This window comes from Dendrobates tinctorius, unplaced genomic scaffold, assembly GCF_039654945.1.
Source record: "Dendrobates tinctorius isolate UK_male_01 unplaced genomic scaffold, ASM3965494v1 ptg000177l, whole genome shotgun sequence".
NCBI lineage: Eukaryota > Metazoa > Chordata > Amphibia > Anura > Dendrobatidae > Dendrobates > Dendrobates tinctorius.
The window spans coordinates 21,260,178-21,285,691 of NW_027361844.1; the positions used below are offsets into that span (position 1 = coordinate 21,260,178).

Consider the following 25,514-nt stretch of genomic DNA (forward strand, 5'->3'; position numbering starts at 1 on the left):
TAGGCAGCTTACCAGGTCTTGCTCTCATTAAGTAGGCTGGGGTACAGTTGGTGGAGTTCAGTGGAATATGGTTGTAAAGATCTACCAGGTCGGGCAACATCTCTGGCCACAGATTCCTCTCCTCCAAGGGCAAAGTCTTCAGGAGGTCAATCACCACCTGGTTCATCTTCTCGCACATGCCATTGGTCTGTGGGTGATATGGTGTTGTCTGGATCTTCTTACAACCATACAGGTTACAGAATTCTTGGAACACTTCTGCCTCAAAAGCTGGACCTTGGTCTGTCAGCACTCTTTCAGGATACCCATGTGGTCTACAGAAGTGCTGTTGGAATGCTCTGGCTGCTGTCCTGGCAGTTTGATCTTTGACAGGCACAACTACCAGGAATCTTGAGTAGTGGTCCACAATGGTAAGTGCATAGATGTAGCCTGACCGGCTTGGAACCAGTTTCACATGGTCCAAGGCTGTTTGGTGATGATTGGCTGTAGGGGAGCTCTCTCGCTGTCTTGATCCTTTCTGCGCAGGTTACACTGTCCACACTCCCGGCACCACCTCTCAATGGCTTTCCTCATACCAGCCCAGTAGAACCTCTCTCGGAGCAATACTTCCAACTTCTTCCATCTGAAGTGTCCAGCGCCATTGTAGTATGCTTCCAGGACCATTGATGCCTCTCTCTTTGGGACTATCACCTGCCAGACCAGCTCAAGAGTGAAGGCACTGATGCTCCTCCGACTCAGCTTCCCTTCATAAATGAACAGCCGGCCTATCTTCTTGCACAACTGCTGAGTTTCCTCAGGAGCATCCGACTCTGGACGTGAGTCAGCTCGTGTCAGCAGCTCCTTCACCAGGCGGACTGCAAGGTCACTATCTTGCTCTTCTGCCCAGTCATGATGGGGCAATGGATTCAGGGTGACCTCCTTCAAGCCAGACCGTCTGTTTCTCACTCCTTGAGCACGCTGGGCCGCAAGTGGCTGGTGGAAGGGAGGTAGCTCTATCTCTTCAAGAGCTTCAGGGTCTTCTCCAGCATCTGGTAGGTTAGGCATCCTGGACAGCGCATCAGCATTGGCATTCTTGTGCCCTGCCCAGTACTTGATGGTAAACTCATAGTTCTATAGCCGAGCCATCCATCGCTGTTCCCCTGCACCCAGTTTTGCAGTGTCCAGATGCATCAACGGGTTGTTGTACGTGAAGATAGTGAACTTGGCAGAGGCTAGGTAATGTTTGAACCTTTCAGTGACAGCCCAGACTATGGCAAGGAACTCCAGCTTGAAAGAACTGTAATTATCAGGGTTCCTTTCGGTGGGGCGGAGCTTCCTGCTAGCATAGGAGATCACTCTTTCTTTCCCATTCTGTACCTGCAACAGTACTGCTCCTAGTCCAACGTTGCTGGCATCCGTGTACAGCACAAAGGGTTTATCATAATCTGGGTAGGCCAGAACCTCGTTACGTGTGAGAGCCATCTTCAACCGGGTGAAGGATCTCTCCAACTCTTCAGTCCATTCAAAGGTGGAATTTTTCTGTTTGGTCTTCTTGGACTGCCCCACCAGAAGGTTTTGCATAGGGGTGGCTATTTCAGTAAAGCCCTTGATGAATCTTCGGTAGTAGCCTACCAGTCAAAGGAATTGGCATACTTCATGAAGGTTGCTGGGCTTCGGCCAGTCCCGGATGACTGTGACCTTATCAGGATCCGATGCCACACCTTCTGCACTGACCACATGACCGAGGTACTGCACTTTGGGTTTCAGGAGGTGGCACTTGGACGGCTTCACCTTCAGGCCAAAATTGGACAAAGCTTCAAACACTTCAGCCAGGTGCTCCAGATGATCTTCAAAGGTTTTGGAGAAAAGAATGACATCATCCAGGTACAACAGGACCGTCTCAAAGTTCATGTGTCCCAGGCAGCACTCCATCAGCCGTTGAAATGTTCCTGGAGCAGTGCAGAGCCCAAATGGCATATAATTGAACTCACAGAGACCCATTGGAGTGGTAAATGCTGTTTTCTCCTTGTCTGCCTCTGCCACGGGAACCTGCCAATACCCACTGGTGAGATCCAAGGTGGAAAAGTAATTAGCAGTTTTAAGTGCAGCTAATGATTCCTCAATTCTAGGTAATGGGTAGGCATCTTTTTGTGTAATGCTGTTAATTTTCCTGTAATCAACACACATTCTCATGGTACCATCCTTTTTCTTTACAAACACTATTGGAGCTGCCCAGGGGCTACAACTGTCTCTGATGACCCCTGCCTCCTTCATCTCCCTCAACATACTCTTAGCACACTGGTACTGTGTTGGGGGTATAGGTCTGTACCTCTCCTTTAAGAGTGGATGGTCTCCCGTTGGGATATGATGTTGAACCCCCTTTGCCTGCCCAAAATCTAGTGGATGTTTACTAAATACCCGCTCATACTCTTGTGTCACTCTGTAAACCTCATTTTTCTGGTATGAAGGTGTAGAGTCAGTTCCCAACTGCAGTTGCCGACACCACTCATCTGGCTGCTTCACAGAGCCATTGTCCTCCACCTGATCAGATCAGACCAAGGGCTCTGCTGTCTGCAAAGAGTTGTTATTAACAGTGAGCAGCTTGGCAACTGTGGCGTACCGAGGTATTGTGGCCTCCTCTTCCCCACAATTCAAAAGGCGTACAGGTACTCTCCCCTTTCGTACATCAACCACCCCTCTGGCTGTCAGGACAGTGGGCCTGCTCTCGGAGTATACGGGTTCTACCAATGCCTGGTAATTACTCCCTCTAAGACCTATAGGTGCCCGACACCAAACCAACATTTCACATCTGGGTGGTATTGCAATGGGGAAGGCATCACTCACTCCGACGCTGCCAATCTCTCCGCCAGAGAGTTCCACCTGTTCCTGCAGGACTTGTTGTTCTCCGGAACCAGCAGTCTCAGCCACCTGTTGCAACAAGACAATAACCTTGGACAGACAGTTTTCAATTACATTTGTACCAAGAGTCATCATGGGATTACATTCACGTCGGTCAATATCAACAACTATTAAACCTTGAGATTTTAGCTCTACCCGCCCCACTTTGACAGTAATTTCTTTACATCCTATCTGCGGTAAAGATTGACCATTACTAGCAACTACTGTCAGTTCATCAGTTGGGCCACGGGTAAGCTCTGAATCAGCCCAATATCTCTTGTACAGAATGTACGGCATAGTGGTCACCTGGGAGCCAGTGTCAAGCAAAGCGTTCATGGGGATGCCGCCAATCACCACAGGGAGGATTGGTCTTCATCCCACATACTTGGCTCGCCAGTTCCTTGGGCCTGGGGATCCTACTCCTGGGGGTTGGCCCTCTGCCCCAGGGGTTGCTCGTTTAAAGGACAATATCTTGCAAGGTGGCTTGCCTTGTGACAGCGACGACAGATGGGACGTCCGTCCTGGTCATAGCGGTCGTTGTTCCTTCCTCGAAGTGGCGGGGCTCTCCTCCGGAGCCACGGGACATCCTCTGGACTGGAAGCAAGCTGGATCTTGTCTTTGGAGGACACCTGCAGGGACTGCATGGTTTTCGTAAGTGCAGCCATCCCTTTGGTCAACTCCTGGACCTGAAGACGCAGCTCCTCACTTGGATCTTTATCCAGAGTTTGGGCATCAGCCTCCACAGGGATGGAAGGCAAAGATGGGGCTTCCTGATGGTAGGTGATCGCTAGGTGCCTAGGGGGCCCTGGACGGCTGTCATTGGATTCCTGCTGTACCCGAATAGCCCTGTCCTTAAATTCAGCAAAGTCCAGATCAGGGTTTTGCAAGGTGATGATACGCAACTGTCCTCTGTGGGTACTGGACAGGAGTCCTTCAATGAACTGCTCCTTCAACAGTTTATCTTCTTCCTTTACGCTGTCAGGATCAACTTGCTTAACTGCTCGCAGCGCCTCCTGCAGGTTGAGAACATAGTCCCTGATACTGTCCTGCGCCTTCTGTTTACAGCCAAAGAACCTCATCTTGATTTCAGCAGCAGTGCGTGAGTCAAAGGTGCTCTTCAGTTTGGCCAGAACCTTTGCAACAGTCTCTTTATCAGTGTCCTGCCAGGCTTTCACTTCTCTCAGCGCTGCACCCGTTAGCTGTCCAATCAGGATATTTACTTTCTGGCTTTCAGACAGAGGGTAGACTTTGAACAAACTGCACAGTCTCTCTTTAAATTCACTCAGGGTGTGTGACTCACCTGAGCACTGCGGTAACCAGGCCGCTCCCGGGATGTAGGGCATGGATAGCGGCATTATGGTGACCGCCGCGGTGGGCGCTCCTTCTTGCGGGGCAGCGGGAATGGCAGCAGCGCCTGCCGCTACATCGCTGTTTGGCGCGGACATCTTCTCCCCCCCTAGTTAACGTTAGCCATGGCCGGGGGGGTTATGGGAGCTCACCGGTGGCCGCTTCACAGGCCCGATGCTCCGGGCTGTAGGCCTCAGCTCCTCCTCTCGCGCGCTGTCCTCTCTTCCCGCGCGGCACTTCACTTCTTCGCGCTCTGCGGCAGGCTCCGCCCACGAAGGCCCGCCTCTTTCTTCCCGTGCACGCCAAGTAGCGCGGCAACTGGTGCCAATTTCACACAGTTCACAATCACAGTCTATGGCATACAGGACCCTGGGATACCGGGCTCCGTAATCCTGTTCGTGACACCAAATTGAGTCGCCCTCCCAGGGCTGTGGGGTACTTGGTACCGGGCTGGTGTCAGGGGGATGTGTCACAGCAGCAGTAACCCGGTCCGTGGCCCTGGGCACCCAAGTAATGGGGGATGTAGTTAATGGAATGGAATAGTTCGTGACGCCACCTGTGGTGTTCGGCAAGGGAGATGTTAAGCCGACGCTGCAGACAGCTCCGCTGGGACAGATAGTGTGGTGCAGCAGTGATGGTATAGCCCTCCACAGGCAGGGCTAGTGTCCCAGGGCAGTGTAGAGATGGTTGGCACGGTGATGTAGCAGTGCCGTAAGGGTAGGAAGCAGACAAGACACAGCGGGGTGCAATTTCTGTACCTTTACTTGATCACTGCAGTCCAGGGTCCTGATTACAGATGGTAACGGAGCAGGCTAGCCTGGAAGCAGCTCAGGGATTCTCTTTCACAGACGGGCTGTGCAGTCTCCTTCCTAGCGCCTTGTGGTGTGAAGCACTCCAGTACTTAGTTACTCTAGAGTTCCTCCTGTCAGATGTTCCCAAGAACCTCAATTGCACGGCAGACTATCCACAGACTATCTGACCACTCCTTCCTCTTGGCCCTCAGAGAGCACCCCTCCCCTTAATCCTGGTTCAGAGTTCCCCCTGCTGGCCTGGAGTGGAACTGTGTTGCATGTATGGATTGACTGCGAGAGAGACCCATCATTGCCTCCAAGCCTGGCATTACCCTCCCCTGGAGGAAGGCAAAGCCACTGTGGTGGCCATACTCCTGGGGGCGCCACATGTGCACAGGCCAGTGTGTCTCTATGAGCTGCAGTCTCCTGCTGAGTGCACAGACCAGTGTGTCTCTATGAGCTGCAGTCTCCTGCCCCTGCTGTGTGCACAGACCAGTGTGTCTCTATGAGCTGCAGTCTCCCCCTGCTGTGTGCACAGACCAGTGTCTCTTTGAGCTGCAGTCTCCTGCACCTGCTGTGTGCACAGACCAGTGTGTCTCTATGAGCTGCAGTCTCCTGCACCTGCTGTGTGCACAGACCAGTGTGTCTCTATGAGCTGCAATCTCCTGCACCTGCTGTGTGCACAGACCAGTGTCTCTATGAGCTGCAATCTCCTGCACCTCCTGTGTGCACAGACTAGTGTGTCTATGAGCTGCAATCTCCTGCACCTGCTGTGTACACAGACCGGTGTGTCTCTATGAGCTGCAGTCTCCTGTGCCAGCTGTGTGCACAGACCAGTGTGTCTCTGAGCTGCAATCTCCTGCACCTGCTGTGTGCACAGACCAGTGTGTCTCTATGAGCAGCAGTCTCCTGCCCCTGCTGTGTGCACAGACCAGTGTGTTTCTATTAGGCCGGGGTCACACTGGCGAGGAATACGGACAAGTGAGAGGCGCTAAAAGCACGCATTAGACACGGACAAATGATTTTCTATGGGGTCCCTTGCACCAGCCGTATATTTCTCATCCGTATTCTACGCTCCGTGCCACTCGCAGCATGCTGCGATTGTCAGCGTACTACGCCCGTAATACGCCAATGCAAGTCTATGGGTGCGCAAAAAATACGGATTACACACGGAACACACGTGTGACTTGCGAGAAATACGCACCCGGTGTCTTTTAGCAAAGCCGGCAATTCAGTGCGCGATACAGTAAACTCACACTGACAGTTTTAAGAAAGAAACAAAAAAATAGATATAGATACATAAAATACATATATATATATGCATTCTATGAGTCTATATCTATTCTTTGGTTTCTGGTATAAAACCTGTCATAGGGCTCCATTATACGTCCATTTTGCAAGGTGACGAGAAAATATTGCCATACGGATTACATACAGATGCTTACATGAGCAAAATACGCAACCTCACCTTGCTTACGGATGACATACGGAGCACTGTTTAGGGGCCATTCATCCGTATTACGCATGTAAAATACTGACGGTATTTTGCGTTGGTTAGTGTGACCCCGGCCTTAGCTGCAGTCTCCTGCTCCTGCTGTGTGCACAGATCAGTGTCTCTATGAGGCCGCATACCCATTGGCGATTTAAAAAACGGTCCGATTTCTGGACTGGAAAAAAGGGTGGAGTGTTCTGCCAGTGTCATGCGATTTCTATGCGATTTTTTATTTTTCCATCCGTTTTTTTTCCCAGCCACTCTTTTTCTACAGTCATTTACAGGACCATTTACAGTGTTCTATACCACAGAATGGTGATGTATCCGTTAAAAACAGATGGAAAACGGATGGTCCGTTTTTGGTCCGTTTTTTTAATCGCACCCATTGACTTCTATTGTCAAAAATCGCTGCAAATCGCAGCATGCTGCGATTTTTTTTCTCTGACCGATTTTGGCTGAGAAAAAAAATCGCAAGTGAGATGTCACCCATTCACTAACATGGGTCAGAGTGCAATCCGATTAAAAATCGGATTACAATCGTCCAATTTAATCGCCAGTGAGTATGAGGCCTGAGCTGCAGTGTCCTGCTGTGTGCACAGACCAGTGTGTCTCTATGAGCTGCAGTCTCCTGCACCTGCTGTGTGCACAGACCAGTGTGTCTCTATGAGCTGCAGTCTCCTGCCCTTGCTGTGTGCACAGACCAGTGTGCCTCTATGAGCTGCAGTCTCTTGCACCTGCTGTGTGCACAGACCAGTGTGTCTCTATGAGCTGCAGTCTCCTGCACCTGCTGTGTACACAGACCAATGTGTCTCTATGAGCTGCAGACTCCTGCACCTGCTGTGTACACAGACCAGTGTGTCTCTATGAGCTGCAGTCTCCTGCACCTGCTGTGTGCACAGACCAGTGTGTCTCTATGAGCTGCAGTCTCCTGCACCTGCTGTGTGCACAGACCAGTGTCTCTATGAGCTGCAGTCTCCTGCACCTGCTGTGTGCACAGGCCAGTGTTTCTCTATGAGCTGCAGTCTCCTGCACCTGCTGTGTGCACAGGCCAGTGTGTCTCTATGAGCTGCAGTCTCCTGCACCTGCTGTGTGCACAGACCAGTGTCTCTATGAGCTGCAATCTCCTGCACCTGCTGTGTGCACAGACCAGTGTCTCTATGAGCTGCAGTCTCCTGCACCTGCTGTGTGCACAGGCCAGTGTGTCTCTATGAGCTGCAGACTCCTGCCCCTGCTGTGTGCACAGACCAGTGTCTCTATGAGCTGCAGTCTCTTGCACCTGCTGTGTGCACAGGCCAGTGTGTCTCTATGAGCTGCAGTCTCCTGCACCTGCTGTGTGCACAGACCAGTGTCTCTATGAGCTGCAATCTCCTGCACCTGCTGTGTGCACAGGCCAGTGTGTCTCTATGAGCTGCAGTCTCCTGCGCCTGCTGTGTGCACAGACCAGTGTCTCTATGAGCTGCAGTCTCCTGCACCTGCTGTGTGCACAGGCCAGTGTGTCTCTATGAGCTGCAGTCTCCTGCACCTGCTGTGTGCACAGGCCAGTGTGTCTCTATGAGCTGCAGTCTCCTGCACCTGCTGTGTGCACAGGCCAGTGTGTCTCTATGAGCTGCAGTCTCCTGCACCTGCTGTGTGCACAGACCAGTGTCTCTATGAGCTGCAATCTCCTGCACCTGCTGTGTGCACAGGCCAGTGTGTCTCTATGAGCTGCAGTCTCCCGCCCCTGCTGTGTGCACAGACCAGTGTGTCTCTATGAGCTGCAGTCTCCTGCACCTGCTGTGTGCACAGGCCAGTGTGTCTCTATGAGCTGCAGTCTCCTGCACCTGCTGTGTGCACAGACCAGTGTCTCTATGAGCTGCAATCTCCTGCACCTGCTGTGTGCACAGACCAGTGTCTCTATGAGCTGCAGTCTCCTGCACCTGCTGTGTGCACAGGCCAGTGTGTCTCTATGAGCTGCAGTCTCCTGCCCCTGCTGTGTGCACAGACCAGTGTGTCTCTATGAGCTGCAGTCTCTTGCACCTGCTGTGTGCACAGGCCAGTGTGTCTCTATGAGCTGCAGTCTCTTGCACCTGCTGTGTGCACAGGCCAGTGTGACGTTTTTCGGAAAAGGACGTCCGAGAGTGGACCCTCTGGGTCGCGGATCTGGAGCCCCGGGGGTCGAGCGCTCAGGTGAAGACCGACCCCTATACAGGGATCGTTTGGGGTAAGACCACCGAGGACAGAACCGCGACAGCCGGTACCAGGAGGGGCGGCTCAAGGACAAGAGGCGCCCGTAGGCAGGAGTACTGGACTGAGAGGTAGAGGACCTAACAGGACTACTGGATGGGTAGACAGACAGGGAGCAGGTACTAGAGGGGAGAGGACCGGGAGGAAGCACACAAGGGGGGTACCAGAAGGGAGAACAGAGCGGTCATGCAGGGTGAACGAACACTGGGAACAAGGATGCAGAGCGGGGGCTGGAAGCCAAGGGGAAGACAGACGGGAAACAGGCGGCACTATAGGAACCGGTAGGGGGCCAAAGCGCAGCGTGGCGAACGCACAGCAACTCTCAGGCGTCCTCTCAATAGAGAGCGCGCCAGAAATACCCTAGGGTCCGGAAGCGGGCGGTACGTGCCGCCCCCGGCGCCACCTCCCGTAGGCGGAAGAGGGGACGCTGGTGCGCGCGCGCGCCCTAAGGAAGGAGCGCGGTGCCGTCACAGGAGGGGAGGCAGAGCGTGGGAGTGCGCCGCGGCGAGGACGCCGGTAGGAGGAGGTGGCGGCGGTCGCCGCTGGAGGAGGGGCGGGAGCGGGTGCAGCCGTGACCGCCAACATGACAGTACCCCCCTCTTTACATCCCCCCTTTCTGAGATTGGCCAGAAACTTTTTTAGAATTAGAGGAGCGTTGATATTCTTTTGAGGCTCCCAAGACCTTTCCTCAGGACCAAATCCTTTCCACTCAATGAGAAAGAAAGTCTTCCCCCTGACTCTCTTCATGGCTAAAATATCTTTTACTTCAAAGATGTCATCCGACCCAATAGGTAAAGGAGGGGCAACGAAGACCGGTTGGAACCGATTCAGAACTACAGGTTTCAAGAACGAGACATGAAAGGCGTTAGGGACCCGGAGTGAAGCCGGCAACCTCAGTTTGTAAGACACTTCATTGATGCGTTTTAGTACCTCGAAGGGACCGATGTAACGAGGACACAGCTTATAGGAAGGAACTTTCAGGCGGATGTGCTTGGTTGAGAGCCAGACCTTATCACCAGGGTGGTACGGGGGAAGGTCCCTCCGTCTCTTGTCTGCATGTCTTTTGATTCGGGCACTGGTCTTCACCAGAGCCTCTCTGGTCTCCTTCCAAATATTCGAAAATTCTGTGGCGAGGGCATCAGCTGCGGGAACTCCTGAAGAGGCGACCAAGGGTAGTGGAACACCAGGATTGCGACCAGAAACCACAAAGAACGGAGTTTTGGTGGTCGACTCACTGGGGTGGTTATTATGGGCGAATTCAGCCCAGGGTAGAAGAGAGACCCAATTATCCTGGTGGGCGTTGGAGAAGTGGCGCAGGTAAGTCGTTAGGTCCTGGTTAATCCGTTCTACCTGCCCATTGGTCTGCGGGTTATAGGCGGAGGAGAAGTCGAGGGACGTACCCATAAGCTGACATAGAGCCCTCCAGAAGCGAGAAGTAAATTGGACCCCTCGATCAGACACAATCCGTAGGGGAAGACCATGCAACCTGAAGATCTGATGGATGAAGATCTCAGCCAACTTCGGAGCGGAGGGCAGCCCGGTCAGGGGGATAAAATGAGCCATCTTAGAGAAGCGGTCCTCCACGACTAAGATGGTGGTGCAACCAGCTGAGCAGGGCAAGTCGGTTATAAAGTCCATGGCAATTTGCTGCCAAGGGGCCTCCGGCACCGGCAACGGATGGAGAAGACCGGAGGGCAAAGTTCTTGGAACCTTGTTCTGCGCACAGGTTGAGCAAGAGGCAACAAAATCTGCCACGTCTTGGCGAAGGGTGGCCCACCAGTAATAACGTGAGAGAAGCGATAGAGTCTTCTTGGACCCCACGTGCCCCGCAACCTTGGAGGAGTGCCCCCAGCGCAACACCTCCAGACGTTTATTCTGAGGCACGAAGGTCTTGCCTGGTGGAGGAGTAGAAAAGTTCACCGGGGCCACGGTGATCACTTTGGCAGGCTCGATAATATACGAGGGGCTCTCGTCCTCTTCTGGCGACTGTAGAGATCTGGAAAGTGCATCTGCTTTGGTGTTCTTATTACCGGGCCGGAAGTGAAGCTGGAAGTCGAATCGAGAAAAATACAAGGCCCATCTGGCTTGTCTGGAATTGAGCCTTTGGGCGGACTGCAGATAGGCCAAATTCTTGTGGTCCGTGAAGATGGTAAAGGGGTGCACAGCCCCCTCGAGCAGGTACCGCCACTCTTCCAGAGCCATCTTGATGGCCAGCAACTCCCGATCACCGATGGAGTAGTTGCACTCTGCTGGCGAAAAGGACTTGGAAAAGAACCCGCAGGGGACCAGACGTCCAGGGGGAACTCGCTGGGAGAGGACCGCCCCAGCTCCGGTGGAGGAGGCGTCCACTTCAAGAACAAAAGGCCTACTGGCCACCGGCCGATGTAGGACCGGTGCTGCTGCAAAGGAGCGTTTCAGTGCCAGAAAGGCATCTTCCGCCTCGGAGGACCAGTGATCAGGCTTAGTTCCTTTGCGGGTCAAGGCCGAGATAGGTTTGGTCAACGAGGAAAAATGCGGCACGAACTGTCGGTAATAATTCGCGAATCCGAGGAAACGCTGGATGGCTTTGATTCCGACAGGACGGGGCCACTTGAGTACCGCCGAGAGTTTCTCGGGATCCATCTTCAGACCGGAATCTGTGATGACATGCCCCAAGAAGGGTAACGAGGTCTGCTCGAAGAGACACTTCTCAATCTTGGCGTAGAGGTGATTCTCCCGGAGACGGTGCAGGACCATGCGTACGCTTCTCCGATGGGAGGGAAGGTCAGGCGAGAAGATGAGGATATCGTCTAAATACACTATTACGCAAGTGTACAGAAGGTCCCGAAACACCTCATTAACGAACTCCTGGAAGACAGCTGGAGCATTGCAGAGACCAAACGGCATGACTAAATACTCATAATGACCATCACGGGTATTGAAGGCCGTCTTCCATTCGTCGCCTGCGCGAATCCGGATCAAATTGTAGGCTCCCCGCAGGTCCAGCTTCGTGAAGATTCGAGCCCCTCTCAGCCGGTCAAAGAGTTCTGGGATAAGTGGAAGTGGGTATCGATTCTTAACTGTAATATTGTTCAGGCCCCGGTAGTCGATACATGGTCTAAGAGATCCGTCTTTCTTCCGAACAAAGAAGAAGCCTGCACCAGCTGGGGACGAGGACTTTCGGATGAACCCCTTCGCCAAGTTCTCCCGGATGTATTCAGTCATAGCCGAGGTCTCTGCTGGAGATAGGGGATACGTCCTCCCCCTGGGCGGAGTGGCTCCAGGAAGCAAGTTGATAGGGCAGTCATAGGCCCGATGCGGAGGCAGAGACTCCGCTTCTTTTTTACTGAAAACGTCGGCGTACGCGTAGTACGGTGCGGGGAGACCCGTGAGATTGGTCGGCGTAGGCAGGAGACGAGGATGGAGGACGGATTGCAAACAACGAGTGTGGCAGGATTGACCCCAGCGGAGGATCTCCCCTGAGCGCCAGTCGACAACTGGCTCGTGCAGCCGAAGCCAGGGTAATCCAAGGAGGACAGCGTGAGACAATTTAGGCAGCACATAGAAGGCTATCTTTTCAAAATGAAGCGCTCCAATTTGTAAGTCCACTTCGGTCGTGATCCTGGTAACGAGCCCGGGAAGGGGTGTTCCATCGACGGAGGTGATAGCCCGTGGGTCTTTTAGGATAACCACCGGAATCTGAAGTTGGTCCACCTCTTGCTGCCGGATGAAATTGCCAGCCGCACCCGAGTCCACATACGCCTCCACAGATCTGCGCTCCCGTCCTGAAATTAAGGCTGAAAGGGTAAGAGGCAGAGAGGAATTATGATCACCTAGGGAGACCTCTCTTACCTGACCTAGGTGGAGGCGTTTCCCGGCCTCTCAGGACAAGTGCGGATTAAATGATTAGCCCCACCACAGTACAGGCAGAGCCCGTTAGTCATCCTCTCTCTGCTCAGTCAACCTGACCCGATCAACCTGCATGGGCTCGGGGACGCTGCTAGTAGAGGGAGCAGCAGAGCGTGGAATGGGCGCTTGATATAGCCTGAAGGGTCTGCGTTCTCTAACCGATTCCCGCGAGCGCTCCAAAAAACGGAGGTCTATGCGCGTAGCCAGGGCTATAAGGTCCTCCAGAGAGGTGGGGGTATCCCGACCGGCTAGCTCGTCTTTAATCTTGCTGGAAAGGCCTCTCCAGAAGGCACCCACAAGTGCCTCATTATTCCATCCGAGTTCAGACGACAACGTCCGAAAACGGATGGCGTACTGCCCCACAGTAAGCGACCCTTGGTGGAGATTAAAGAGAGCTTCTGTGGTAGAAGCCAAGCGGCCGGGTTCGTCAAACACCCTATGAAATGTTTCCAGGAAGTTCTGGATATTCGCTACGACGGGATCATCCCTCTCCCAAAGAGGGTTCACCCAGGACAGGGCTTCTCCCTCGAGGTGGGATACTATGAACGCCACCTTGGCGCGATCCGTGGGATATTGTTGGGGCAACAGCTCGAAGTGCAGTCTGCACTGGTTTAAAAAGCCCCGACAAAGTTTAGGATCTCCACCATATCTGGGAGGCTTACCCAGGCGGGGGGGCGGGGAGGAGATGGCGTCCCTGTGAGGGTTAGAGACGACCGCAGCGAACTGCAAGGCAAGCAGTCGGTCATCGATGGACGCCATATACCCCAAAACGTGGGACTGGGCATCGCGCTGCTGCGCGAGCTCCTGCTGCAGGCTGGCTAGGAGGGGAGCATGCCCGGGGTCAGAGGTCTGCATAGCGGACAAACGGGTGTCCATGGACTTCATAAAAGCCATGATTCGGGCCTGATTTTCACGCAGGAACAACAGTTCCTTCTGCGTGGCAGCCGTGGCACCGGCGGGGTCCCTGGCCTGAGAGTACTGTGACGTTTTTCGGAAAAGGACGTCCGAGAGTGGACCCTCTGGGTCGCGGATCTGGAGCCCCGGGGGTCGAGCGCTCAGGTGAAGACCGACCCCTATACAGGGATCGTTTGGGGCAAGACCACCGAGGACAGAACCGCGACAGCCGGTACCAGGAGGGGCGGCTCAAGGACAAGAGGCGCCCGTAGGCAGGAGTACTGGACTGAGAGGTAGAGGACCTAACAGGACTACTGGATGGGTAGACAGACAGGGAGCAGGTACTAGAGGGGAGAGGACCGGGAGGAAGCACACAAGGGGGGTACCAGAAGGGAGAACAGAGCGGTCATGCAGGGTGAACGAACACTGGGAACAAGGATACAGAGCGGGGGCTGGAAGCCAAGGGGAAGACAGGCGGCACTATAGGAACCGGTAGGGGGCCAAAGCGCAGCGTGGCGAGCGCACAGCAACTCTCAGGCGTCCTCTCAATAGAGAGCGCGCCAGAAATACCCTAGGGTCCGGAAGCGGGCGGTACGTGCCGCCCCCGGCGCCACCCCCCGTAGGCGGAAGAGGGGACGCTGGTGCGCGCGCGCGCCCTAAGGAAGGAGCGCGGTGCCATCACAGGAGGGGAGGCAGAGCGTGGGAGCGCGCCGCGGCGAGGACGCCGGTAGGAGGAGGTGGCGGCGGTCGCCGCTGGAGGAGGGGCGGGAGCGGGTGCAGCCGTGACCGCCGACATGACAGTCAGTGTGTCTATATGAGCTGCAGTCTCCTGCACCTGCTGTGTGCACAGGCCAGTGTGTCTCTATGAGCTGCAGTCTCCTGCACCTGCTGTGTGCACAGGCCAGTGTGTCTCTATGAGCTGCAGTCTCCTGCACCTGCTGTGTGCACAGACCAGTGTCTCTATGAGCTGCAATCTCCTGCACCTGCTATGTGCACAGGTCAGTGTGTCTCTATGAGCTGCAGTCTCCTGCGCCTGCTGTGTGCACAGACCAGTGTCTCTATGAGCTGCAGTCTCCTGCACCTGCTGTGTGCACAGACCAGTGTCTCTATGAGCTGCAGTCTCCTGCACCTGCTGTGTGCACAGACCAGTGTCTCTATGAGCTGCAGTCTCCTGCACCTGCTGTGTGCACAGACCAGTGTCTCTATGAGCTGCAGTCTCCTGCACCTGCTGTGTGCACAGACCAGTGTCTCTATGAGCTGCAGTCTCCTGCACCTGCTGTGTGCACAGACCAGTGTCTCTATGAGCTGCAGTCTCTTGCACCTGCTGTGTGCACAGACCAGTGTGTATATGAGCTGCAGCTTCTTGCTGCTTGTGGATGACAGTTCCCCTGTCAGCTCTGTCCTCTCTCTTTGGGGACATGGGCGGGGACTACACACTGACGTCAGGCCGGCCAATTACATTGTGTACTTTACACCAGAGGGCGGGGTTATGTGACAGTGGGCGGGGCCTGCCGTGTCCCCAGCTTCTCCAAAGCTGCAGCTGATCAAAGCGACCAGAGCATCACAAGTGCAGCAGCCGGAGACAGCGAGCAGGTGAGTGCTGTGCAGTGAGGCGTCTGCCGGCCGGTGTCATCAGCCCCATGAGGATGGACAGTGTGCAGGGTGCTGGGCATTACAAGCCGGGCTGTGCGACACCGGAGCAGATGCGCTGCCGTCTCCATGTATGTCCATCCCAGGCCTGGGCAAAGTGGATCACTGGTCCCCCTGTCACACCCAGCACCCAGGGGGCATGCCCCAGTCACCCACCCTTATCTGCACCTGTCTGAGAGCAGCAGCCAAAGTTACAGCATCACTCACCCCAGCACCCTGTCTGGCTCTATCTAATCTATCTATCTATAGATCTCGCATATCTATCTATTACTTATCTATCGATCATCTATTTATCAGTAATTTGTGGATATGTTATCTTTTTATTTATCATCTATTTATCAGTTATCTTAGTATCTATTATCAATGTTTCTCCCTATCAATCTTCTATCTTGCATACACACTTACCATTCCGAGTCGTTAACCCTTCCCCACCCAGGCTTCATACGCGTCTCCCTCCTCATCCTGCATCATTTACAAGACATATGTTACTGAGTCTATGAATGGGCAATGATCTCTCCCATCACACAGCTCTCTAGGTGCATTTCTGGGCTCCTCTGCACATGATTCTGGATCTCTGGCTCCTACATGCTTTGTGGTACCGGCGCATTGGCTTTGCATTATGCAAATTACCCTTTTTTAGGACAGTGATCCCCAGTACTCCGGATTCCTCCTTTGGCCGATTCCCTTGGCATCGGCTGTCTGCATTGCAGTGCCTACCATTCCTTGGCCAATATAAATGACTATTGCTGATATCCGTCATGATATAGGAGACATCAGTGTGATTTAGGCATTGTGAGTTGTTGCACTGCACAAACAGGTACTTTTAGGTCTAACATCCCTGCAATGCATCTCCATATCCACCCCAGCCTGGGGCGCATTATGCCTGCAGTGCACCAGTGCTACACACTGACAGACGTGAGGAATAGTCACACTACATTGTGCAGAGGAAGGTAACGTGTCGGGCTCTGGGGACAAGTGCAAGTCCTACAACACCAGAGTCCAGAATGGCACCTGTAGCAGGAGGCTCTGCATGAGTGATACAAAGACCTATGTAGGTGGCAACATGTGCATCTGCCCTCACACACGCTGGCACACCTGCAGGCCCCTATTGCAGGACTCTAGTATTTAATGCCCATCTTATGTAAAGCCCTGACTTTGGGTCCTGCTTATCATGAGCCGCACTGTGTCTATGTGGCGGAGATGAATCGTCCTCCGTGGACCGTTTGTTATAAGATTTATTGCCTTTAGCGCATAAAGCCAGAGGTTACTCTTAAAAGAGATTTCTTTTCATTAGTCCTGTGAATATAAAAGCTAGCGATCCATGTAACTTCTGGTCGGAATCTCCAGTAAGAAGAAAATGCATCCTGATGTTCTGTGCACATGTGTATATTATATACCCTGCCGGTGCCAGCCTGTACATGGCGTAGGTGCCACGGTAATAACAGGCAATCACATGCCTGTCACCGCTCACACACTACTAGCACTTGTTAACTATTAGCTAATGGTACAACTGTAAATGTGATTCATCTAAAGAAATCTGGGACCTAGCAGAGGGGTGGGATTGGGAAGAGGCTGAGGAATATTCTAGATAAGATAATGCCGTTTGGAGAAATACAAGCAGTAGACAAAGGAAGGCAAAGCATCATCTCATGCCGGAACAAAGGCGCATGCTCATAATCCCTTGCTTACATGCACACAGAGCCCAGCCCTGCCTTTATGATGGCACCTGCTGGTGAGGGGGAGCCAGCATAGCCACCCTGTATCCTGTGCAGCATGTATGACACTGACTATGCACATCATGTGTCTGTCTGTCTGCCTGTCTATCTCTCTATCTATCATTTACCTTCCTTTCTATCCTTCCATTTTTCTGTCTCTCCTTCCTTTCTTTTTTTTGTGTCTATCCTTCCTTTTTCTATCTTTTTTCTTTCTTTTTTTGTTTTTTCTTTTTTTTCTGTCTTTTCTTTTTTTCTGTCTTTACTATCCTATTTTCTTTTCTTCCTTTTTTTCTGTCCTTCCTTCTCTCCTTACTCTTTCTTTCTTCCTTCCTTCCTTTCTCCCTTCCTTTCTCCCTTCCTTTCTTTCTTTCTTCTCTCCTTCCTTCCTTCCTTTCTTTCTTCTCTCCTTCCTTCCTTCCTTCCTTCCTTCCTTTCTTTCTTTCTTCTCTCCTTCCTTCCTTTCTGTCTTTCTTTCTTTTCTCCTTCCTTCCTTCCTTCCTTCCTTCCTTCCTTTCTTTCTTCCTTCCTTCCTTCCCTGCTTCCCTCCCTCACCCTTATTATCATGATGACATCACCAGTTTCCATTTATTTACTGGAACGATGGCCTATAATAAAGCAATATTTCATTTACGAAACGCATTTCCAATCCTCCAATTCACAGATTACGTCTTTATTCTTTGCTGGCCCTATTGTTTCTTCACACCCATGGAATGACACAAATCCCGTTGATTACGATGCACAGGATTTAATTAGGAAATAAAATAGGATTGAAAATGTAATTGTTACTTCAGTGTATTATTACAGGGCTTATTTTGTAACAATATATGAAATGTAACTCTTGCTTCCCTGGAAAGAGCATCCTATAATCTTTCCATCAGCGATTTAGCAGTTTAAGTCCTTCTAATCCATTCAGTCGTGTTATCTTATTTAGATGTAGAAGGCTTTGTATTTGAATTCTTTGTTGCCCGGTATGTGATATGTGAAAAGCATTATGTCAGGCCTGGAAAGGGTTAGTCTATAGCTCTGTAACGCGGTGGATAGTATGCATGATCAGAGGGTCATCTGTCCTCTTCTACCTGTGATAAAAGCAGATTTATTAAACAGAATGCGAGATAAATATCATCAGTGGAATACGGAGTCCCGGGGGTTAGGATGTGTGAGAAATGGCTTGTGCATCTGGCATGGAGTTCTGCTTTGTCATGTTCTAGCAGCAGGAAAGGGTTTATACCGTCAGTGCTGTAGATGGAGAAGGGGATGAGATGAAGAATAAAACGTGAAGAATGGTGCGCACACAGAGCATGAGTCCTGTAACACCAGCAGGAGTAATAATACAGTAATCAGGCAGAACAGCAGCACCATTTTGGTAATGCACAATGCTCTTCAAGTGCAAGTTCCATGTAGGAATATTTAGCATTTTGTATGAAGAATTTGGTGTAAAAAAAATGGTGATAATGCACATTTTCAGGATATTGGCTTTCGGGCTGTAAAAGGGTTTCCAGGCTTCCATACTTCATTTCTATTTTTCTGCTGTTAGCACAGTTTAAATCCAGCTATGAGCTGCAGAATACGCTTCCTAACATCTACATCCTATTAGATAAGGTTGCCATGCTACTCACGCAATGGATAATTCAGATCCGCATCATGTTAGCTAAGGCTTTAGCTTAATGAAAATAAACACTGGTCTAAAGGTAGAAGAAGAATTGACATCTTCCTTAGCCATGCCCCCATTGGGATTTGGGAGGGGTCATCCATTGAATATTATTACAACCAGTAACAGTGGCGTAACTCTAGTCCAATGGGCCCCGGTGGAAAATTTGGACCTTGACCCCCCTGCATGTTCGTCAGATGTATGGGCCCTTGTAATGTTCCAGATCCTGTGAAGACATAAGTGTTTGCCCTCCATGTAATAGTGTCTCCCTTCCTGTAATAACATCCCTTATCCTGTGCCCCTTTCCTGTAATAATGTCCTCCATCCTGGGACTTTTCCTGGTGTAATGTCCTCCGTCTTGGGCCCCTTCTAGTAGTAATGTCCCCTAACTTGGTATATTGTCTCCATCCTGGGACCTTTCCTGGTAAAATGAACCCCATCATGGGCACTTTCCAATAATATATGTCTCCTTCCTGGTATAATGTCCTTCCTCATGGGCCCCTTCCAGTAATATATGTCCCCCATCTTGCTATAATGCCCCCATTCTGGGCCCTTTTCAGTAATTTTATGTCCCCCATCCTGATATAATGTGCTCCAACCTGGGCTCCTTCCAGTAATATATGTCTTCTTCCTGGTATAATACCCCTCATCCTGTGTCCCTTCCTGGTATAATGCCCCCCATCCTGGGCCCCTTTTGTTATAATGCCCCCCATCCTGGGCCCCTTTTGGTGTAATGAACCCCATCCTGGGCCCCTTCCTGGTGTAATGGCCCCCATCTTGGGCACCTTCCAGTAATATGTCTCCTTCCTGTTATAATGCCCTCCTTCCTGGTATAAGCCCCCATCCTGAGCCCCTTTCTGATATAATGACCTCCATCCTGGTCCACTTCCTGGTATAATGCCCACCATCCTGGGCTCCTTCCTGATATAAGCCCCCCATCCTGGGCCTCATTTGGTATAAGGACCCCCATCCTGGGTCCCTTCCTGTTGTAATGGCCCCCATCTTGGGCTCCTTCCAGTAATATATGTCTCATTCCTGGTATAAGCCCCCCATCCTGGGCCCCTTCCTGGTATAAGCCCCCATCCTGGGCCCCTTTCTGGTATAATGACCCCCATCGTGGGCCTCTTGTAGTAATTTTATACCCCCCATCCTGATATAATGTTCCCCACATCGGGCTTTTTCCAGTAACAATGCCCCTGTTCTGCAGCTTTTCTCCAACCACAGAAAAAAATAAACAATACCACTCACTTTCTCCCACTCCCACTATGGGGAGCGTATGACATCACTACCATACGCTGCCAGCGACGTGCATCCCAACGTAAAGTCAGCAATGCTTAATATCTTATGCACTGCATTATGGTGCCTGTAGTCTGCTCTTTACATGGTCAATACTTTAACTAAAAAGGTAAATTTATGAATGTAGTATTAGTGTAAAGCCTCATTCAGATGGGTGTGTAATGCATGGACTGGCCGCGGGGCTCCTGACCTGATGAGATATGACCCTGTCAAGTTCAGGTCGTGCGAGACCTGGGGCCAGTCCAGTATTTACTCAAGAATTTTCACCTCTTACTAGATATATGGCTGTCTAGATGGTCATGTAGGCTTTCAAGAAATCTGACTACCGTAATAAGAATTTGTTTTCTATAGCCCAGAGCCATTAATTAGAGCAGCATGCCATATCATATGGTTTAAAGACAGGACTTTTTGTTTTATTGTAAATTTGTCAAATAAGCAAACAAATATATATAACATCATAGGTTGAAATTTATGGAATATACTTCTGTAATGATTTCACTGGAATTTTCCATAAGCCTTTTATGTTGTGTAAAATGACTAGTCATCCAAGTGTAGGACTGTGATGTGTCTTGTGCTTCTGTGTAAGCAGGAGGAGGCAGGACCGGCGTCTAGACAGAGCTGCCTGCTGGCAACACAGCTCCAAGACTAGCCCAGCGCTGCAGTGTCTGCTGCCAGCTGGATGGCTTAATCGCTGACTTAGCGGCTGACCTGACTGCTCTGCGGGCTGATTGAACGACTACAGTAGATAGATTTCGCTTCTTGTGAACTTTGCGTCTTTATCATATATGGCTCCTATAGTTATGTAGGAGGAGAACATGGGACCTCAGAATCAATTAGTTGTACGCGGTGTTCCAATATTTACAAATAACCAACAAAAGGAAATAAATATTCAAGAAAAATAATAGATACTAAAGAGTGTAAATGTATGCACGTCCTCAATGATGCGCACCAGAACAATAACTGTATCAGTAATGTCACTGCCATTGTTTACAGTCATCTTCAATCCCTACAGTCAGTAAAGACGCCTTAGCGCCTCCGCCAGTGGATTGTAAGGCTGGCTCTTATCCAACCAATATACAGAGTAGTTGGGCGGAATAAATGATACTGTTGATTAGTCTTCGGTTTTGAGCGGCAGATCATCGTTTGGCTTCATCAGATGCTGCCATCGTGTTTTATGTATTATCACAAGGATACAAATTCATCCTCTAAGATGATTTTTAGCGAGGGTCTGCATTTACCAGGCATGCCATAGGCTAACACATCTCCTTAGCTGGCTATGTAAATCAGCATGTGCATCTCTGTGATTTAGATTGAGGGGGTGTTTGATGGATCTGACAACAGCGCTCAGAGCTGAGTTGTGAGTCAGAGCCACACGGGCAGATTATGGCGATACTTATTTTCTCCACGCTCGGTTGTGTGCGCTGGGAACTTTATTGCCTTGTTTTCAAGTGCAGCATAATCTTGGGATAAATTAAGGCTTTCACCTGTTATACGATATTGACAACCTATATCTAGGGCTCGTGCAGATAACCGTAAAAAATCGAAGAAGGTTTTTTTTTTTTTTTTTTTTACACGGATAACACTTGTCCTCATGTTATTCTATGGGGCCATGCAATTTCCAATTTCTTTTCCTTGGTTTTAGTAGTTCTAGGAAATTTTCTTTAGCATGTACAAATTGCATCTGGCTATTGCGTTACACTTGGCCATTCATGTCTATGGGTACGTAGAAAAAAATCTGACCGGACACAGATAACATCTGAGTGCGATCTGATTTTCACGGACTAACAGAATGGAGAAAATAGAGAACTTTTAAACTTTTTTCTTTTTCACATCTGAGAAAATTGGATCACACTCTGATCAAGTAATGATCGCCGTTCGATCAGCGTGTGATTAGCATAATCGGAACGATATTCTCAGATGGGGTCCGGCACTCTGTAGCTCCAGCCGGATGTAAACATTGAGCAGGACGTAGCTGCGGTCACCGCGTGGCAGCTGCTGCTGAATCGTCATAGTGCGGCCAATCTTTCTTTCTTTTTTTATTCGATGATAGATTTTTTTTTATAATATTTAGATATTTTCTAACATGAAAGCTGCATTTTGCCATTGCACAACTCGAACTTGGATTTTAAAAAAAAATACAATTAAAGAGTATCGGTAACGAAATTGCACCGAGTGCAGGTGACTGCTTCTTTCCCAAGGTGTTCTCTGCTACATTTTGCTTAGCTAATGGTCATATTTCTCTATGACAATTACATTATTAAAAAATGCAGTGTTCTTAGGCTCTGTTCACATGGAATAAGTGAGCCGATGCATCAGTTATGCAAACGGAAGCAGAAGGGCCCATTGATTATAATGGGATCTTTTTGGTCAAGATTTTCTTAAGATAGGATCACGCGACAGTTTTATCAACATCCAAGAAAAATGGTCCGCTTATCCGGATCAGGCTTTGATCAGAGTGGCATCAGTTTTTCTCTGACGTGGAGAGAAAAAAAAGAAAATTCTCCATCTTCAATATTTTATTATTATTTTTTTTTACGGACCCATAGATTTGCATTGCAGATTTTGATCCCACACTTGGATCAAAATCGGACATGCCTCGGAGACGTGCACTGTCCCAGACAATGTATGACTGATATTTGTATGACTGATATGACTGTTATGGTATGATATAATATATGATATATGATATCATATATGATATATGATATGATATATGGTATGATATATGGTATATGGTATATATATGGTATATATGGTATACTGTATATATATATATATGGTATATGGTATATGATATATATATATATATATATATATATATATATATATGGTATATGGTATGATATATGATATCATACTGTTATGGTATGACTGATATGGTATGACTGATATTTGTGAAAACCACGGATAGCAGTTGTCCGAGAATATCTATCATGTGCACGAGTTATAACAATGGGGGGAAAAAAACGTCCTGCATGGGAAATGTCTACTTCTAAAAAATGAAACCCTTAATCAATGGACCCCCTGCTTCCATTTCCATAACTGATGCAATGGATCACTTATTCCATTTGTTTGTTCCTAAAACAGAATGGACAAGCTAAAAGCCGGACCGGCCGGACCGGACATGTGAACAGAGCCCTATAGTTGTATTACACGCTGGACCCTTGCTGCTAAATCAGGTCAGCGCATGATGTAATAGGTAACATGATTGGTCAGTTTGGGAGTGATTTATATCTTTAAGTGCTAATTACACTGTACAAATGAACTAGAAGAAGCTGAACGGCTGGCATAATTTGCTGACACCCTCATGCCACCTAAACAGAAAATGATTAGCCCCTTTGATGTTAATAATTGAAGTCGGTATTAATGCTTACTCATTTTAATCATCGTCACTGTGTGTGTTTAGCTCCAATACTTATTATGCAATTTATTATAAAGGTTGTAGGTTGCTTACTCTACAAAGGCAAACATATCATTGTCATAGCTTTAACTCTGACACATTGCTTGTTTCTAGAAGTACATTTCCAGAATCTGCTAGAAGTCTAGCCGTAGCGTATGTGCACACCATCTCTGGTATCAGACAGATTTAGTCTGAAATCGGCCAAAGACCGGGGTCAGACTTGCAAGAAACTCGCACGAGTCTCGCACGTCAATACCCGGCACTGCCGCCACCACTCAGATCGGAGCGTTAAGCTGCATGTATTTCTATGCCGGGTATTGACGTGCGAGACTCGTGCGGGTTTCTCGCAAGTCTCACCCCGGCCTAAAAAAAAAATAAATCAGAAAACGCTCAAAAGAACAATCATTTGCATTTCTATGTAAAAATGACTTACTGTTCAGGTTTTGAGCGTCTTTTAACTGCTTCAAAAGGCTCCAAGCAGTTAATAAAAGTGACCAGTCCATTCTTCAGGCACATTCTGCTCTGAAGATGCTCTATACTTAGATGCTGTTTACGCTTGTAAAAACCACTGGAGATCAAAACCATCCAGGGCATTGTCTCGGCAAACAGTCAAACTGTGGAGAAAAAGATGCTTTAGGACCAAAATCCCGTGTCCTGAAGCAACTTCCTCTTGTAAATCCCCAGCGGATTTGCCCAAGTTTACAGGGAATCTGTCACCTCATTTTCACGCTGTATGTAAATTAGTTGGGTCCGGTCCGATGGGCGGTGTTTTTGCTCGTTCCCAACACCTCTCCTTGGCCGTTGTACGCAATTTTTCTGGTAATTTCCATAGTTCTCGTCCATATTTCGCGCATGCGCATTGCAATCTCCACTCACACGTGTACTGTAAGCTTTGCCCAACTGTGGGCAAAGCCAGAAAAAAGTCATTTGCATGCGCCGAAGTACTATGTCCCGGAAGTATTTCTCTGCCATTTCTGTGTTCCGGGACATAGTTCACCAGCGCATGCGCACTAATGCTTTTCGGCTTTGCCCGCAGTTGGGCAAAGCATACTGCGCATGCGCGAGTGGAGATTGAAATGCGCACGTGCAAAATATGGACAAGAACTATGGAAATTACATGAAATATTGCATACAGCGGCCAAGGAAGGGTGAAGGGAAGGAGCAAAAAACACCGCCCATCGGACCGGACACAACTAATTTACATACAGCGCAAAAATGAGGTGAGAGATTCCCTTTAAAATACATCATCTGCAAATAGGGTTGTGTTGCGTGCATTATATTATGTTACTTCTCCACAAACATGCATGCTTGGTCAATGTGGACTTGCATGTTTCTACAGTACATAGGGGGAGACGAGCCACCTCCAGACCCCTCTGAAATTCAACATTCAAGATTGTTCTTTCCCAAGACATCTGGAGAGTTGGGATCCCTGATACACATTTGTTGATCGATCAGTCACTTCGGAGTTCAGCCAACATTTATCAAATGTATATGGGCATCCATAGGCAATAGATTGTGGACTTGTATTAGTGTGTATACACATAGTATAGTCAAAGGATATGCATATAGTATCTGAGAGGGCTTCTTAGAAAAATCATAGGTACGTCTTCACTCACGTAGATGTCTTCCTAAATATTTTAGGGTTTATTTCGTTATCCAAGAATTGGTCATTAGAGACACCTCAGCGAACCATTAGAACAGAAAGGCTGTGGGATTCTTTCGAGCAGCATTCTCCCTCCCTAACGCTGCTCCCTCCGGAGGGATGCAAGACCAATTACAGTATGGTCGTTTCATTCTGGCTATCAGTGGATGTCTCAGCATTGATCATATCTTCCATCATGTCTAGAAGATGTAATTTTATACACAATGGTGAAACTATAATTTAAATGCCTAAGAGGATTTTTTTCATATACTGACATTGGGGCCTGTGGCCGAATTGAGGATTTAAGGAGCAGCACTGCTTGTTAGCATCTCCTCACCATATGGACCATAAACTGTGTATTTTTTAATCCCTATGAATATGCCTAATTTCTATTGAGAACTCCATTTTATGTATACATATTTTATTTAATATTAAAAGGGTCGTCTGAAATGTTTGCATTGATGGCCTATCTATAGGAAAGCTCATCAATGTCCGATCGGTGGAGCTGCAACTCTCGACAATCCTGCCGATCAGCCATTCCTGGTGATGGCTGCCGGAATTGCTCAGTTGCTGATCAATATTGTGTGGGCATGCAGTACTCGGCCTCTATACTGTTGACAGAGCTGTTCAATGCAGTCCACAACTGATCACTTC

At 49.5% G+C, this 25,514-nt stretch overlaps 1 protein-coding gene across 13 annotated transcripts in view; it reads left to right on the forward strand.

Moving 5' to 3' along the window:
* Window positions 1-15,016: 15,016 nt before the first annotated feature.
* MAP2 (microtubule associated protein 2) overlaps window positions 15,017-25,514 on the forward strand; it is a 344,963-nt gene continuing 334,465 nt past the window's right edge. For 10 of the 13 annotated variants that reach the window (XM_073551582.1, XM_073551594.1, XM_073551580.1 and 7 more), the window contains exon 1: window positions 15,017-15,102. The gene's annotated coding sequence lies outside the window, so the exon portion shown is untranslated. Of the gene's footprint in view, window positions 15,103-22,905; window positions 22,998-25,514 lie in introns of those variants that run through there. The other 3 variants (XM_073551581.1, XM_073551586.1, XM_073551584.1) reach the window with 2 other exon arrangements.